Raw genomic sequence first — 17722 nt, 5'->3', positions numbered from 1 at the left:
ACAGTGCTAAGGAACAGTTTACAAATTTCGGCAAGGCAAGCATGTTTTTGTTATGTTACACCTTTTGTCCTGATTTACAGACAGAATAACATTTTAGACAAATGAACTATGTATGTTGACCGGCGCGTCCTTGTTATGTTTATTATACATGTTTCTGTTCCCCTGCTGTCGTTTCAGCGCATTAAATATTACGTGTGGAAACACTCGAAAGAAAAAAAAAATGCACACGCTACACGTTAATTAATACTGTAGCGATGTGTTTAAAGCTATACCAAATGTCATTTTTTTTAAATATCCTCAAAAATCTGTGATACCTAGATCCCCATCATTATTACAGATAGGCTACGCGGCTAGGCGGACATTAGAAGCAAAAAAATCGACAATAATTTTGTGAATTGCCAGAAATGTACTAATTATATATATAAGTACTAAATTTAGTGTGCACGTTCCAACTGCGAAATTGAAACGGAACAGTTGCCAAGCACAAATCATATAGACTAGCGCAACTTTCGAGTTCGGGATGATCTTAACTGGAACAACTAAGCGCCTTTTTAGAAGATTTTCGGTACGAATACTTAGAAGGCGGTGTTAGTCCTGTAGGATGTCTGCTAAACTAATATAAGCTAATGATTCATCGGCTTCGATTTCTAACAGTCAGATGTGCCATAAAGTGAGCAATTAAAAAGGTGATTAGCTGATTTTTAGTAGCTAGTAATATTATGTTCATAATGCTGCTAATGTTCGCTAAGCCACGTAGTCAATTTGGAAAACGGCATGGGCCTAGATATCAAAACTAGTTAAAACCTCGTGTATAAAAAAGTATACCTGATATATGATTGACAAAACATAGAATTTCTTGAGAATCCAAAATGTCGGCTCAGCCAACCACACGCCGAACAGCAATTTTCCACAGAGTTATGTTAAGGATTGCACTATCAAAGTTCCCGTGACTAGGCAGAGTGACCTAGATCACTCTATACGCTTAAATAGTAGGTGCGACTAACCGGCGGCGTTTTTATAAATTAACAGACCGGTGTCGAAATCTAAATTGTGAGTTCACATTCATTTTATAAAAAAAAAAAAGCAAAAAAAAAACTAACGATAGGCTGCTGTCTTAACTAGTCGGCTGTCGCAAGGGCGGCTGATCCTGAAATCTTACACGTTTATGTCTACACACTTTTTAGATAATGTAGTAATACTTGGAGGTGACGGCACTATGATGCTGCATGAGAACGCATGCAGAGTTGCCGATCGATCACAAATATAAAGTAATATCGACATCAGCTGAGCTGTCATGGCAAAATGACAGCGGCGCGCTATTACTGATATTGTTACCTTGAGCTGAATTCTCTGGCTCACTTTACATCTGTGTGCAGACAATGGCCTTATCCCCAATTCGGCACACTGCTTTGCTTACGCATGCAGAATCAAGGCAAGCTTGTTATAAATGCATAACAGACAAGAACGAACAAACTCACACTCGAAGCAAGAAATTATTTGATAATCAAGCACGCATACGACCCCGGAATTAACATCTTTTTTGACATTTCGTCTTTTAGGGTCGCTCCTGAGTGTTTCGCCTCAGGGTTTCTTTCGTCGAACGCACAAAACCTCCCAGTGGGATGCTTTCCTGATTTTTTTAGAGGAGCTTCGTCGTCTGCCCTGTTCATGGAAGTAGCCCATTAGAATTATAATCGGCTTGAAGCTACGTGAAAAGAATACACGGTCCTTAAATATAAATTGCCACGATAACAAATGTTGAGTTCTTCTCGTAAGCAGGCAACTGAACGAGACGCCGGGCGGCTTCAAACAGTTATCGCCGCTGACGACGGCTAATCCTCTCATCACACGCCCGCATTGGTGTCAGGGGAAGAACAACCCAAGAAGCCGCGGTAGGGAAAAATAAATACCTCTCGCGCACAATTGAAGCTAACTACTGCGTCCGGCACAAACAAGCGACGCCATTAAGTCAGCAGTCACGCGTTCTCAATCACCCCGAGGCCTGGCATTTTTTGTCATTCCAAATCAGCGCTATTTGTGTAGTATAGGCGACGAAGAACGCTGCGAACAGCTCCGAACAAAATAACGCGCGAAAAGAAAGAACCGCGCGTATCTTCACCTTCCCGCTCTTTTCCTCCCGATGGCTTCCGTCGGCGCTCCGCGGTGCTACTCACTGTCGGCACATCAAATAGCGCGCGAGAGACGTATGCGCGCGAGAGTGAGTAAGTGGCGAGCCAGGTGAATGCTGCGCGCGCTTTCGCTCCTCTGCGTGCGGCTGCCCACGGACAAGCACGTTTTATGCAACCGGCCCGCGCGCTGCCGTTGGCGTTGCCGCCACTCAGCCGTTGCCCTTTACTTCTCAAGTGCGTCCGTTCGAACGCGCCGGTGCTGCCCGTCCGCCTGTTCTCCGGTTGCCGCCTCGGGCACTCAGGTGTTGCAAACATGCCGTTCCGTATAGTCGTTGCCCGTGCACTCGACAACGTCAAAATCAAGCTGCCAGCAGCGCGTGCGTGAGGCCAGGCGCGTCCTTTCGCTTGACTCGGACGGTTTGTTGCACGCCGCTTACAGCGCTGGACGCGCAATTTGCGACTTGCCCACGGCGCTGCCATTTCACGCTCTGTGTCAGTGTATGTCGCAAAGACATCTTTGAGTTTCAGTTACGTTGTCAGCGCTCTGCGCTGTACAGGCATGCCAGTTTCGATTAGTCCTCGAAGTCACTCGGCCACCGATTTTGTTGGAGAAAGAACAGTCGCGTTTATTATCCTGCCTATACTAGGCAACGTCTGTTCGACTAAACGATGCAGAATACATCATTTCATTGATTGACGAAAATCGTGCATGCGGGCGCGTCCTTGTTGTGTGTGCGTGTGTTTGTGCGTGTGTGTGCGTGTGTGCGTGTGTGTGCGCGTGTGTGTGTACGTGTGTGTGTGTGTTTGTGAAGCCGTCACTTATTTAGACCATGGTTTCTTGTTTGTTGTTGATCCACCGCTGGGCACTTAGTTTCTCGCCGAATAAACTGGGCGATTCTTGGAGACATTGTAATGCCATACTGAGCCGATACCGGACACGGTGTAATGAAAATTAGGCGTATCTTGCCTACAATCTAATGTCGCGACTTGCTGGGGGTGATCCTGACACCGGTGCACGATATGAGTTCTCGCAAGGGAATTATAATATGGCTTGTGACGCGAGCCTATTCTGGAGGTTGTGGAATTATAATCCTGATAATGCCATCACGTTAAAGACGGTCAGTCACAGCATCACGTAGGTTTAGCTGTTTTGTCTTTTCCCTCGGGTTCGGCATCAATGTGTTACCGAGTTGATGTGAGGGTATCTCACACAGTGGTTGCGCGGAGAGAGAAAGGGCAAACAAGATTTCACAGGCTAAAATACGTTTACTAGGTACAAGTTACACGGGCCGTCTCGCCGGATATAAGCTAAGCGGACTGGTTCTGTGGTCGCATGGTCTTGCACGCATTACGTTTCTCTCTGCATAGGGTGTAATTAAACTTTTCAAGAAACTTCGCTCATTGTATATAGGAACATGTGCATCCGACGTGCCATAACTATTTATATCACTTGTTTACATGATGCAGATAGTGACTACGTCCGTTTTACCGCTTTTCACGCGCACATACGGTCACTCGCGAAGCATACCTTGGTAAACTTTTATGTGCGCACACATTTTCAGTATAAGATAGCATCAACGTGAACATAAATTTCTGGTAAATAAACCATACCGATCATTGTCATAGTTAAGAATTCTACTCTTCAAAACACCTCTTAGGGGCAGGTTCTAAGGCGTCAGTATATTGAAATGCTGTGACACATTTCCTTCAAACACAATTTTCGCATCGTATTGAACGCTCTGGAGACGTCTGTGACGCAGCTAATAAGAGTAACCAACAAATTACAGAACCAGCAAGCATCATACGAACATACTTGGCCGCTACGTCGTGGACTAGCCGCAATGTTTTTGACCTACCTTGTACAGCTGCCGTGTTCGATCGGGTCAAAGCGAACCGAGCGAATGTCATCGGCGCGCACCACCAGGTAATGCCAAAGGTCTCTCTATTCGTGGCTCATATCTGTCATTCCAACATCGAGCTCGAAAAGTGTGCGGTACGTATACACGATCAAGATGAAGCCAAAAACAAAAGGCTGAAATAGATCCCAAGTACGTGAGCATTGCTGCTACGTTAATTTTTGTTCGAACCGACAAGAAACATTTGATGCCCATCACGGCTCGTTGTTGGACGCATATATTTTGAGCGCATGCCGCGGCTATGTTCACTGAGACCTGCCGGGACAGTTGTTACGCAGATGATCTCGTTAGCGCGGCGCTGTTGGAGTGGAATGCGCAGTCGTATAGCTGTATAGGAGTGTTTCAGTTTTGTTTACCTGGAAACAAGTAAACAAAACAAAACAAAAGTAAACATCTAGACTGAACGTGGAGTCGCATCAGTGACTTGTTTTATTTAGGGCTATAGCGATGGAGTTAGTGCGCGCTAAACAGTGTGTTGAGAACACGTCTTGAAGGACACTGACTTATTAATCTTCTGAAAATTTTCATTTCTTTTCCGATTCGTGGCACAGTAGCTACTAAACCCAGCTGTCGACTTGTGTGTACAAAACTAGCAGGTCCTGTTGAACAACGTTCCCGTTTCACACTGGCATTCGAAGCTATCCTAGAAGCACTGCGTATGAATGACTGTTAATGTACAGGTACTGAGTTGAGTGGTTGTAGGCTACTGGTGGGATTAGTCTTGCAGTAGCGGCCAGCAATTGCTCCACCGTAGCGACACTTAAAATACATAAATCATATAAATCAGACACAGACCTCACAACTACACATAGTAACTCCTAAGGTCACCATGTGGAGACCAAACCGTGTCCTGCAGGTAATTTAAAGGAAGGCGAGAAACCTCCTTCCTATCTAACTGGTTCCCGCGCGGGAAAACAATGCCCTGAAGAGAACTGTGGGGAATTCCTGTCTTCTTGAGGGACCCGAATAACACACTCCTTTCCGCGTTATACAGAGTGCAACACATAAGGTAATGTTCTATGTCACCGCACACACCACACGTTGAACATAATGGAGACAACGCCAGGCCAGTCTTATACATCCACGCAGGGGTACGGGCAGCTTCTTTAGAGCTGCCTCAATGGCAACGCTTTCGGCCGTTGTGGAGGACACGACTGCAGTGAAGCGAACCGACCAATCATATTTCAAAGAGGGAATGTGAAAAGCAGCTGCACTAGATCCTCTGACCTTGTCGACAGAGCCATCAGTAAAAATTTGAAGATGACGTGCATATTCAGTTTCAAGATGTTTCAGTACGAGCAAACGCGTTGCCGCTAAAGGAGAACTCCGCTTAGCACGAACGTGAGGAATTGTTAATGAACAATCGAGGCTCGCGAAAGACCAAGGTGGTTTCAACCTCTTAGTTCGACCTCTAGCGTCAAGACCCAGGTAACCAAGAGTATTAAGGGCCAAGTACGCTCGGGACTCAGATCTCCTTCGAAGGCTCTGTAGAAGGGCTCGCCCGGCTATCGTCTGTTTGAGGCGGCCAATTTGCATCAATAACCTTTGTGAAGCGACTAGGCTAAGAGGTCTCGATAGAGACTCATAAAGTACTGCATTGTTAGGAGCAGTCTGCGGAACGCCAAGAGCCCTCCTTAGGCCCTTTCTGTGCAAAACCTCAAGTCGTTCCAGCTGTGATAGTGAGGGGGAAATTAAAGGGAGCTGGTACATTATTCGACTCGTCACTAGTGCATTATGCAGCCTGATCATTGAAGAAGAGTGATTTCCCCATTGCTCACTTGCAACTCTACGGATCACATTGAGACGCGGAGATAGTGATGTCACAATAGAGTCCACAGCTCGTCGCCACTGTAGACGGTAGTCAATAATGACGCCCAAAAAGCGCTTGTGCTTCAATTGACGAAGGCAAGATTGATCAAGGTCTATCTTCAGCCGCGCATGCCGTCTTCCTCTACCTGCAAACATGATGAAGCCAGATTTTTCCACCGAGAGAGTCAACCCAACACCTTGAAGGTAATTTTGAACTGAAAGTAATGCCTGTCGAGCTATCAGAGCTAAACGCTTGTGTTGATATCTGCTTAACCAAATACAAATGATAGCGTCCTTCGGAGCTCAATACTAAATATCTTGCAGGCCATAGGCGTACAGGGCTATCTTCTGCGATTCATTCACTCACTTATCAGTGATCGTAAAATTCAAGTGTGGTTAGGAAGTACTATAAGCACCGAAAGGGAGGTATCGCGAGGTGTACCTCAGGGAAGTGTTCTTTCCCCGACGTTGTTTAATGTTGTAATGGCTGGTCTTCCCGCTGAAGTGCAAAAACATTGCAGGCATATTCATATGTCGATATATGCGGACGACATTTGTACAGGTACTCTCAAAATCAGCCGAACACTCGTTTAGGGACGCATTTCGAAGTCTGCTGTGCGTTGCTACACTTATAAAACACTGTAGTTAAGCTAGATCGAGTGACAGAAGATGCATCCGGAGTTGCCAAGAGGTCAACCTTGCCCTCAGGATGCTGAAGCACAAGCAATATTAAGCCTTTCAGGATCCGCTAAGGGCATACAAAGTGGTATACCTGAAACGAAGCAAGAACGCGGTACGAAATACGCATAAAACTTTCCGCAACAGCTACCCGTGAACATGCGCTTTGGAATTTTCTGCTAGAGGCCAGATGGAAGACTATTAGTTAAAAAGGAGTTCATACAGCGTTAAAATAAGACAAGGCGACTTGACATAACTTTTCCTGATGTTCCCCCCAGAACGAACAAATAAAAAAAAATCCAAGCTGCATAACGTCACAATGACGTCTTGACTGACTGCCGTTATAAAAAAAGAACATGGCAGTATCGTTTTCAGTTCCTCAGTAAACACTCATACTTTCTCCGCGGGAGAAATGGGGATAGTGTCTTGAAAGAAAAATCTACCAGCACCAATTCTTGTCTTCTCGCCTAACGATAAAAAGAAATCAAAGAAAGATCGTGATTTTTTAGAGCTTTCAAAAGCAGGCTGACAAATCCATTACACGACAAGACATGAGAAGGGAAAGCACTGCAAGGTAGAAGAACAGAAAGATCAAGAGAAGAGTAATAGTAACACTTATAAGAGTATAAGAGGCTAACAAATGGGGCTTAGAACATTGACACCAAGCATAGTATGTAAACGAACTGACGCTAAACACGACAAACAATGTGCTCTCGCCTTGTTGCGCAGTTGCGTCATTGCACAAGTACTGACTGACCCAAATGCGCGTTCTGTGAGGGAGTAGCGACGCGTCATTACCACGCGTCGTGGCAGGTCACGGATACGGTTGATTGAGCGGCAATGCCCAATAAAGATTCTCACAGAGGCCTCGGCCAACCACAGCTTGTCGGAACTACGTTCCCTGTATAGTTGCCGCTTGATACACGAGAAACATAATGCAGCTTTTCCTGCTCCATTTGCATATTTTTGTTAGGCTATACGAATACCACGCGTTTATCATTTTTCCGACAGAAAAGCGCGGCGCACGCCGCTGCGTGACATGAAGTGGTGCGTTTAATACACGACACTGAAACGGGAACGTTGTGTATACATAATGTTGTGTGCCCGCCGCAGCAAGGAAACCTTGCGTAGCAAGAAGAAAATCAGGGAAATGGGTTCCATACAAAGCTGGTTTACTAAGTTTAAAAGCCCGAAATGCTTGCAGTCAGCCACAACCAGGCTTTACCCGAGTTCAGTAAGTTTTTTTCATCGTACATAGAGTTGAAGAAACTTTTGACCATTTCTCAATTTCTATGAAACCATTATCATGGCACTGAGCACGTGCTGGTGGGCGAGTTGGTCATACATAATTACAACGAAGGCGCCAAATAAAACAACAGACGAAGGAAGGCGATACGGGATAACCACGTAGGCGCACTAACAACTGAGAGTTTTGATGGAATGCGTCGAATTGATGGAATTCATCACTGACTGTATCGACAAATTTGGAGCAGTTGCTTTCCAGAACGCCTCTGGCATAGCAGTAAGTTCCTTTTTGGAACTGCTGTCCTTGTACCTGAAGTCCACGCACATAAAATGGAATGACGACATTTTTCTACAGAAAAAGGGTGTGTGTATAGGTTCGTGTGTAGCCCCTGTTTTAAGCGCCATTTTTTTAGCATCAAAAGACAACCTGTTGAAGCAGTGGTTATCAGGGACAAATCTGATGCAGATCTTTAGATCTGTAGATGATTTTTTTAGTGTTCTTAGATTGTGACAGTCCAGAATTGGAGGCCCAGTCATCATTAGTAATGTCAGAGCTTAAAGCAGCCTTGCATCCTCTAAACCTGACTCACGAGCTTCAGGCCGATAAGTGTTTAAGATATTTGGATTTGGAAATCACTTTCTCGTCGTGTCTTCTGTGCTGGCAATTCAAGCCAAGGGCTAGCAAACCCATCCTCTCCTACAATTCAGCTCTCTCAAAAGTAATAAAAAGAGGCATCATTCAATAATGTCTAACCAACGCGCTTAACAAATCTTGTGTGCATCGGCTGCAAAGCAGTTTTCATTGTCAGGTCAGCCGCCTCAAAAGGGCACGTTATGTTACTCATGTGATCATATCTGTAGCAGAAAAAATGCTCAGGCAGCTCAAGAAACCTAACATTGTAGACCAGGGTCGAGCAGGCCCTTCTGAAACTAGGCGTGCTATCATTCCATATGTTCTCGGCATATTTCACGATCTGAAAACGAGCTGGTGTTCGGGTTTTATTTTCCGCTCCGAAACGTCTTGGTTTGATGTGTGCCAAGGTGAACGCAGGGCATGGAGAAAACAAACAGACGTACGCAAAAAAACATGGGCAGAAGCATGTCGTACGTGTAAAGAAAGTAGCTTATTCGGTTCCCTTGTCGTGTGGTTCATCATATGTAGGCCAAACGGGCAGATGTCTGAATGACAGATTGTATGAGCATCGATATAAGATGAAAAACCAGCTCTCCGGTCACATTAGTGCTCATTGTAAGGCTCACAAGTGCATTCCAGTTTTTAATAAAACCAGTGTTTTGAACAGAGCTGATGATCAACTGACAAGGGAGATATTGGAAGCGCTTGAGATCAAGAAGCATGGTGATGATTGTATCAGTGAAGCCTCAGTTTCTCTATCGACAAAGAAACTGGCGCATTTTGGGAGCGGCACTTAGAAGCTGTTCTGTATCGTGTTTTGTTGTGCGATGCAGATGACGGCACTGTTTCTTCTTGTTGTTTTTATCCTTGGCAGCAGCTATTTATTCCTGTGTCAATAAATAAAACACTCAGTTGTTAGTGCGCCTACGTGGCTGTCCCGTGTCGCCTTCCTTCGTCCGTTGTTTTATTTGGCGCCTTCGTTGTAATCATTATGATGGCGAATTAAACATAGCAGCACAATGTGTTCATCCGGGGTTCTAACCCGGAGCCTTCAGTTGCAGATCCGAGTACTTACAGAATAAGGCTCGTGAGTGCCTACATTTGCTCGGGCTATGAAAATTATAACGGAGGAACGTATTCCATCGTAGTCAGAAAATAATTAAATCACGGTGGTTAATATAAGCGAGTTACGGCTACATACCTCAGTGCAGCGCATGCCATCAGATGGCTCTCCGAAGTATTCCATCGCACTCAGAAAGGAATCCTCCCATGGCAATTAGTGTAAACAAATCGCAGCTATAACGATAGGTACATTTACATGTGCTTCACTATACGAATCTGCAGGCTATGTTCAGTTTGCTTTAATGAGCTTCATGTAGCACAGAGCTCGCCCACCACATTTACATCAATAGAAAGCAGCGTGAAGTAAAAGGATGTACGGTGAAATGAATGGAATGGAAAAACTTTACTTCTCTATATCTCAGAGAGATTGGCGGTGGGCCGGTATCTTCATGTTTTGAGTCCTGGCCGCTTCACAAGGTCGGCGCCCCTATTCCAGGGCACCGCTGAGTCTTGCTGCCTCGCAGGCGTGCTGCACAATTGCCCGTTGGGCTGCGAGCTCGCTGCTGGTGAGCAGACCCTCCCATTGTTCCGCACTTGGGTTATTTACTTTATGGAATGCGAAATTACGCTTGCATTCCCACGTGATGTGGTATAACGTGGGGGTTGTTCCGCACCACGGACATGTATCCCTGTACTGGGTAGGGAACATTTTGTGTAATGTGTGCAGGTTGAAGAACGTACCTGCTTGCAGTCTTCGCCAGCTTACTGCCTCATGTTGTGTGAGCGATGTGTGGGGTAGGGGGTATCTACGTCTCCTTCCTCTGTAGTGGTTAAGTATTTCTGCATACGTCGGCTCCACCGTTAAGGGGGCCTCTAGGGTTTCCGACTGCCCTGCTCGGTGCGTGAGTTCGCGAGCTAGGCGGTCCACCCTTGAGTTGCCCTCTATCCCGGTGTGTGCCGGTATCCAGAAGATCCTATGTTTTATCTTTTTGTTAGGAGGCTCTGTTTTGAGGAGGTTTCTCAGTGCTTCCTTACTAACTCTGCCTTGTGTGTATTTCCTGCATGTTGCTTTGGAGTCCGTTAGAAGGTGAAATGAAAGAATTACAAACAGGTACAGTGCAAAGCACGAAGTGCTTTTAACTGTAGTGTTGCATATATGTTTCCCCTCTGAATGCAAATTGTGCTTACAAATTTGCTTTAGAAGCGACCCCGTGGCTATTCTGAAATATACTTGGAACAGGGCTCTTTTAATAAACAATTTTTAACCGTTTTGTCAGAGAATTGGTTAGACGGAGAGATGGCACCAAGTCCGTGTATTCCATTTCGTACTCTTGTCTGTCAGGCTGTGAATTATTTCATAGCGCCGGAATCAATTCGTCGCACTCAGTTAACTATACACACACTGACATGCACACCCGTACATTCAACGTTATGCTTGATAAAGCGTCAGATGAGTGAAACGTCCAATACAGTGAATCAATAAAACGAGACATGTGGGGATGAGTGTGTGGGGATATTGTCGTTATTGTTTTAGGTAAGGTTATGTTGTTACACCAAATGAAATGTGAAAACCACTGACGCTTGCTTCAGCTTATTTGGTTCAAAATCCATCTCCGTGGTCCAGATAACAGAAGGGCTACATTTTAACAGGCCGATAATTAAGCGTCTGAGGCGCCATCTGCAAGTTCAGTCAAGATCTCGAGACGCGACGACAATCATGACGAACGAAAGCAGTTACACCAGAGGAGTTTTCTTAGGAACGCCACTGCGTACATTGTATGGTAGACGGGCCCTTATATTCGCACGTGTTGTTTAGCTGCCAGAAATACCGAAGAACTATCTTAAGTAGGAACTCAATATGTGAGTTGCATTCTTCTGGCAGTAGGTTGTTTTGTTTCAGAAATTTTATTTTTTTTATTGGTTCACAAACTCAGAAAAAGATGTATCTGGATCACATGATACCTTTATTGGCTTTACCAACCACCGATCGGAAAACTAGCAATTTGTTGGCGCGACTATAGCATGAGACTATTCCACTGCTATAGGAATATTATGTGCGGAACCCCTGACTCCGGCGGTCTGTGTGCAAAGGCCTGGTGGACATACCAAGGGGTGAACCAGAAATAACGGTTCATGTGCGATAGACAGGCAAGCAGTGGCTCACCTATTAAGGGCTCCCACTAATCCCCGAAAGAAATTCGCCACAAGTGGCAATCGCGAGTGCTCTAACGCAGGTGGTTCCTGCAATTTATACCTGCTGATGACGTATAGGTGCGAGCACTCAGTGTCTATAGCAGCAGGGATTTGTGACGACTCCAGTAAGCACGACCATTCCAATTAGTTCGATCGTGAAAAAACAACATGTCTGGGCTGATTAAGCAGAAAGCCATATTTCGTTGCCAGAGCTGATAGCTTCACGACCTGTGATTGTTTCAGATAGGCGGAAGTGTATTACGACGTCACGGCGGAAAAAAGGAAAAGACGTCTTCAATACGCTGCCTCTGCCGGAAATTTGTTTTTCTTTTTCTGCATTTTTTTTTGCGTTGCAACGTGAGGTGATGCGTTCTTGGTTGGTGGAGGAGTACGACATGCTACATTTGTTATGCGCATGACAGTTAGTATGACATGACGTCATGCGTATATATAACATTCTGGATGCATGACAGTGCACATTGTGGCCTGCGATGCGGGAATTCGCTTTCGAGCAGGTTAGTATGTTCTTCCTACTACGTTCTCCGTTGTAACGAAGTTCTGCTTAGTTCGTCATTGCATGAGCACGTTCGGTTCGCAGAACTGTGCCACGCACAAGCCACTTTTTAGAACGCAATGGTAAGCAATGTTATAAGAATTAGTGTTCTTTGTAGGCGTTGCAGTTACCCGGTGATTTTAAGTCTGACCTCCCGGATTGGTCAATTATTACTTTGTCTGACTTTATCTGGTTAATTGGTTGAACTCATCCGAGCCAATATGAGCCAAGTATGCCTTTTCAAGTCGATATAACCGCTATTCTACCACATCGGGCAATAATATGGACATAGCCTTCATATTCAAACAATGCCCTTAACTCCGGTACGATATCAGAGCCTATTAGTCATTTACCATTGATATCTTGACAGCGTATTCATAGTATAACTATGGCAATCGCAAAGAACTGTTTGTGCGAGAATTGTGTAGCTTTGTTTATTCAGATGTCATGCCCGTAAATCAACACCCAATAATGCGGAGGCAATTGCTTGAATAAAGGCGCAGGATAATTTGTTTCACATATTCGAATCCACATGCAGTTTTGTCAACTAAATCATTGCCTAAATACCGTGAATGTTTGCTTTCTAATAGCCGCCTGCGTCTTCTTTCCCCCGTACAATTCACAACGCGCGCTTCTTTCTTAATTTACACGAACCATGCAGAGAATAGGCCATACTCACAAATTATGCCCTTGCTGAAGAACGATTTCAATCCAATGTGGTGTAAGTAGGCAAATGGAGCCTATAGGCGGTACTCTGTTACCGCGCGCCCACCTGCGTGAACGGTAGGCCTTGCCTGTGCGAATGAGACTAGACAAATGCCATTCTCCCATGAGCATCACTTGCGTTAGATGCGTTGCTCACGGGAAGATTAGCCACGCATAAATAACGGAAGCCTCGCGTATAGCGCCTCGAAGCCAAACGGCTGCCCGTTGTGACGAGCTCGCACGTTACGGTTTCGAGTTGCCTATGAAGGAACGCCAGATTTGGCTGTCAACCAAGCCCTTTCGAAGCGTTTTGCTCGAGTTCCTTCATTTTTTTTTTCATTTCCTTTTGCCATTTCCTTTCTGGCTTCAGTTGCTTTCTTTTTTTTTAAGTTTATATTCTCTTCTTATTTAATGTTTTCTTATTTCACTTCTCGTACCCGCCCAATTAGACATGAAAATTAGAATAATAGGTGCCTATTTCAGAACTATAGGGCATTCTTAACTTGCGCTATACAGACGCAATCGAAGAACGAGAAACGCACAGGACGCGGGAGCCGAAGTCTAGGGTCGTGTGCCACAAGCTTCTTGTTCTCCTTGGGCATAGTGCAAGTTCAAAATGTATTAATCTTGTTTCTACGTGCTACGGTCCATGGCTCAGTGGAAACGGCATTCTGCTGCAGAGCAAGGTTGCGGATTCAATCCCGGTCGTAGCGGTCCCATTACGGAAAGGAATTGAAAAGAAGAGAGCAGACTTCACAGATTCCTTCGGCTCTATAAACTCGTTCACTGCGACAGCAACATCACGCCACAATGAAGACAGCCATCTTATTTCCGCTTGCTTGCTTTTTTCCCAAATGTTTGCGCTCATCCACTACAGTGACGCGGACAAGAACCCAGTGACTGTAGGTCGGTTTGTTAAAGGGAAGGGGTGCGGTCGCACAAGAATGCAGTAGTTCTGGCTAAAAAATAGAAAGGTTTTAATATCATACTTAGGAGGTAATTATAATTGTGTGATAATGCAGAATGAGTCGTGTGGACTAGATAAATAAGTACCGTCGTTTTTTTTTAGAGGCATACAGCTCTCCCCTGTATGACGAGGTAATACGTGTTGAGGAATTCGAACTATGTAGGCGGACAAATTTGAGCTCTCTCAGACTCCCACCGTCTAAGCAAGCGAAATTTATTTAGTCAAAATATGTAGCTTTACAGAACTTTTTATTCGCAGCTGTTTGACCGAAGACTTACACTAGTCATTTTTTGTTGTTGTTCGAGGCAATTCGACATTTTGCTAGCCGAATACATTTCATTCAGAAAATCATGATGCATAATGTTAATTTCAGTTTTGTGTGTTATCAAGGTGAGGTGACGTTGTGGTCAATGTAAAAAATTTCGAGAACTTGCGTAAAAGTCACACCTTTATGTTTACATCATTTAGTAGGACATCGTCCATGCTTAATCTAACCTAACCTACATGTCTGACCTGATTGCAGCGTGGCATTTTAGATTACCTTCAAATATGAAGCCTCCTTATATATTCTTTTTAAGTTTAGCTTTTGTGTAAAACAATAATCAAGCGACAGGGGAGTAAGTATAGTTGCTTTGTTAAAGCTTCCTTGCTTTTCAGACTCGACGAGTCGTTTTGAATGTGACAAAGTGCCACATACGAGATGGGAGCAATTTTATTTTCCCAATACACTTGAAGTACTGATACATAGAACATTAGGTGGCTGTGAAAACTAGCTACTGTGAAAACTACCTTGACACTATCACCGTGATGTCGCTGCTGGCATTGACGTTGTCGATGCTCTCGAAGTTGTTTTTCACCAACTACCTTATTCTCGGTGCATTACCTTTTGTGAGTGTGTGCCGTGTTTCGTGCTTATCACCAGCATTGTCGGGTACGCCTCCTTTGTTCCGCCGACGCTGTTTTGCCGACCATGGCAACAGATAATTGCACGCATGCACGTCGCCATCTTGTCAAGAACAAGTTTCACGCGATGCACACAACGCAATTCTGATCCACTACAGTACTGCTCGTTCTGGCCTCCCAATTACACACAGAGACACCACTGCTTTCAAATTATGCGTGGAGCGCAAAGCTTTGCCCTAAATACCCAGCATCTACATAGGTCTGGTCTGGCGCTGTCCCCTCTATGTAATTTCTGCAAAGAACCTGAAACCATTGATAATTTGTTTATTAATCTGCCGCCGATTCGCAATCCAGCAAAATAAATACTTTGAAATTCCAGTCCGAAAATTAGGCAGTACTATAAACACTGAGAAATTTTTCTCCTTTGGGGCAACTACACTGGGTTTTAGCCACAGGAACATATGCAGGGCCATATGCGAGTTCCTTGAAGACACAAGAAGAATACCTAGTTAATTTACTTAATTATTATTTATTAATTTACAAGATTCCAATCAAACTGACTAAAATTTATTTCCTTCTAGCTTGCTTTCACTTTGAAAACACGTTTTTCTGGGATTGTTTCTTTTTTAACCGCCAGCTTCTTGGCCAATCCTCCGTAGTGGGTGTGCGCCATGGTATAGGAAGCAAGCAAGCAAATACCCAGCACTATTGCTTCGCGACAGCTTATAGGCTATGCAGGTTTATCACTAAAAACGCATCAAATTGCTACGTCGTCTCACGGTACAACAATGTATTTCATACCGAGAACTTAGGATACAGATCTTTCTTCAAGCTTCTATGAAGAAAATCCCAAAATAAAACGACATCTTTACAGTCAATAAAACAGTGTTCGATAGTTTCAGGCTCGCTACAAAGGTGACAGTCAAGTGACGTAAGGAAAATATCCTTTTACCCACGTCATGGTCTAGCTAGAAATGTTCGAGTGTGTAATTTGTAAAAAAAAAGTTTGTGGAAGGGGAAAGTGACATTTTGTAAACTCTTGCAAGGTACATCATGTCCTAGCAATTCGATGTATGTAGACCGATAAAACGGCGGAGGGAACGGCACCGATAATAAATATTCGTAAAACTTTTTTTCGAGACACAAAGAACAAGTAATCTTTAGAAAAACGAGCACGCAAAGCAGGCAAGTATTTTCTTTCTCTTCACGTAGCGGCACATGGAAGCTGGGGATGACGAGGTGAGCTAACGACTGCAAGAATAGTCATTTCATGTCAAAAAATTTAATTATGGGGTTTGACATGCCAAAACTACGAACCGATTATGAGGTACGCCGTAGTCAGGGACTCCGGAAATTTGGACCACCTGGGGTTTTAATGTGCACCTACATCTAAGCACACAGATGTTATCGCATTTCGCCCATATCAAAATGCGGCTGCCATGTCCGGGATTCAATCCCGCAACCTTGTGCTTAGCAGCCCAAGTTTCGTGTTATAGGTTACAACAGTCGTCGGCAGTGTAAAGGAGTGGACGGACAACGCCAAACCAATTTAGAGGACATACCTGCTGTATCAGCAAAACGCTCGTGTGGTAGGGTGCACGTTAATGAATCCCAGGTGGTCAAAATTATTAGGGGCCCTCCACTATGGCGTACGTCAAAGTCCGTGTTCTTTTGCAGCCCCAGATTAGACCCCACAATTTAACTTTATTTATGCACACTTCTCTTGAATTTACTTTCAGCAGTTTGAGCTGCAGAACTGACAAGTGCGGGTGACTTGCTTGTGGTAGATTGGTAAATGCTTTCGAATGAGAGCTGTGTAATAAGGGAGAAATCGGTCGAGAAATAAATGTTTATTGCTTCTCAGCCAGTAATTTAGCGTCATTCCTTGGTAGTGGCTGCTCTACTAATTTTTACGCCTTTAGTTAAATTATGCTTTAGCAAACTAATCGACTCACATATATTGCAATTAGTTTTTTCGAAATCGGCAATGTGGATATGTTTTATCTGATGAAACTAATTTGGCTAGGGCTTTTTAAAGATCCAGCTTGTATGTTCGATCTTCTGCGCGATGATTAATGAGGCTATCTTTATGTGGTGATGTCGAAGTCAAGATCGTGCCGATTTCATTTGTTTTATATGCATTTGCTTGTGCGAACATTTTTTACTAGTAAGTTTGCTTTCAAGTGTCTGCTGAATACCTTGCCATTTATTAAGGGGATGCATTCGATATCAATCACCCTTTCTGTAATTTGCTTCAAATAATCACGAAGTACTTTTCTAGCAAAGTTCATAGACATTGTTCAATTTGAGCGTAGCAAATAGTTTTTTTTTCGCTCTTCTAATTGGCTACGATGTCCAGGTGATGCGCTGTTTTATCATTTATTGCTCTGCACTGTACTGATAATAAAAAAAATTGAGCGCGTGACAGTAACCCCCCGATTTTCGGAAAGCAATTTGTTAGTATTTAATGCCAATACCCCTGGAAATCACAATGTGCAAATAACTTGTTTCTTTAGATATCTGCATTTCAGAAGAAAAAGAAAGCCACTGCGTACGACACGGTGTAAGCTCAGAAGAAAGAGATTCCGGCTGAACCCATGTCATGGTGAGTGTGGATGCTATAATGCGATGAACGTTAACTAAATGTAATGGCAAACCATATTGCCACCGCCGCAAGACGTCATGTATGCACCTTTTATACAGCGAGGCTCTTCTCTCGCGCTTCACTATGGTCAGGCTGCGCCGTTTAGAGTTCCACGACAGCGCCCGCGCGTGGCACATCTGTGAAAAATATATTCCAGCAAGATTGTGCCAATATATGTAGGACAGAGGTTCGATTCCGCCCAGCACCGGATAAATTTTAAAGAATTCTTTATCACTGAAGAGTGGCATGTGCCCAATGACCCAAGCAGGCATGAAAGATTGAAA

General features: G+C 44.2%; 1 protein-coding gene and 1 long non-coding RNA gene across 3 annotated transcripts in view; one reads left to right on the top strand and one right to left on the bottom strand.

Annotated features, from left to right (window-relative positions):
* LOC126531218 (CRISP/Allergen/PR-1-like) overlaps positions 1-4087 on the bottom strand; it is a 35865-nt gene extending 31778 nt beyond the window's left edge. Inside the window, exon 1 of one of the 2 annotated variants that reach the window (XM_055071031.1) lies at positions 3986-4087. The gene's annotated coding sequence lies outside the window, so the exon portion shown is untranslated. Of the gene's footprint in view, positions 1-2119; positions 2256-3985 lie in introns of those variants that run through there. The other variant, XM_055071032.1, reaches the window with a different exon arrangement.
* A 7059-nt stretch (positions 4088-11146) lies between these two features.
* LOC140218378 (uncharacterized) lies at positions 11147-17400 on the top strand. The gene is made up of 2 exons (XR_011894656.1): positions 11147-12181; positions 17311-17400. It is a non-coding gene; the product is annotated as an uncharacterized lncRNA (long non-coding RNA).
* The last annotated feature ends 322 nt before the right edge of the window (positions 17401-17722 follow it).

This window comes from Dermacentor andersoni, chromosome 5 (assembly GCF_023375885.2).
Source record: "Dermacentor andersoni chromosome 5, qqDerAnde1_hic_scaffold, whole genome shotgun sequence".
In the NCBI taxonomy this organism is placed as follows: Eukaryota; Metazoa; Arthropoda; class Arachnida; order Ixodida; family Ixodidae; genus Dermacentor; species Dermacentor andersoni.
Note: the sequence above shows the minus strand (reverse complement) of the source record. Positions and strands in the feature narration are given on the sequence as shown.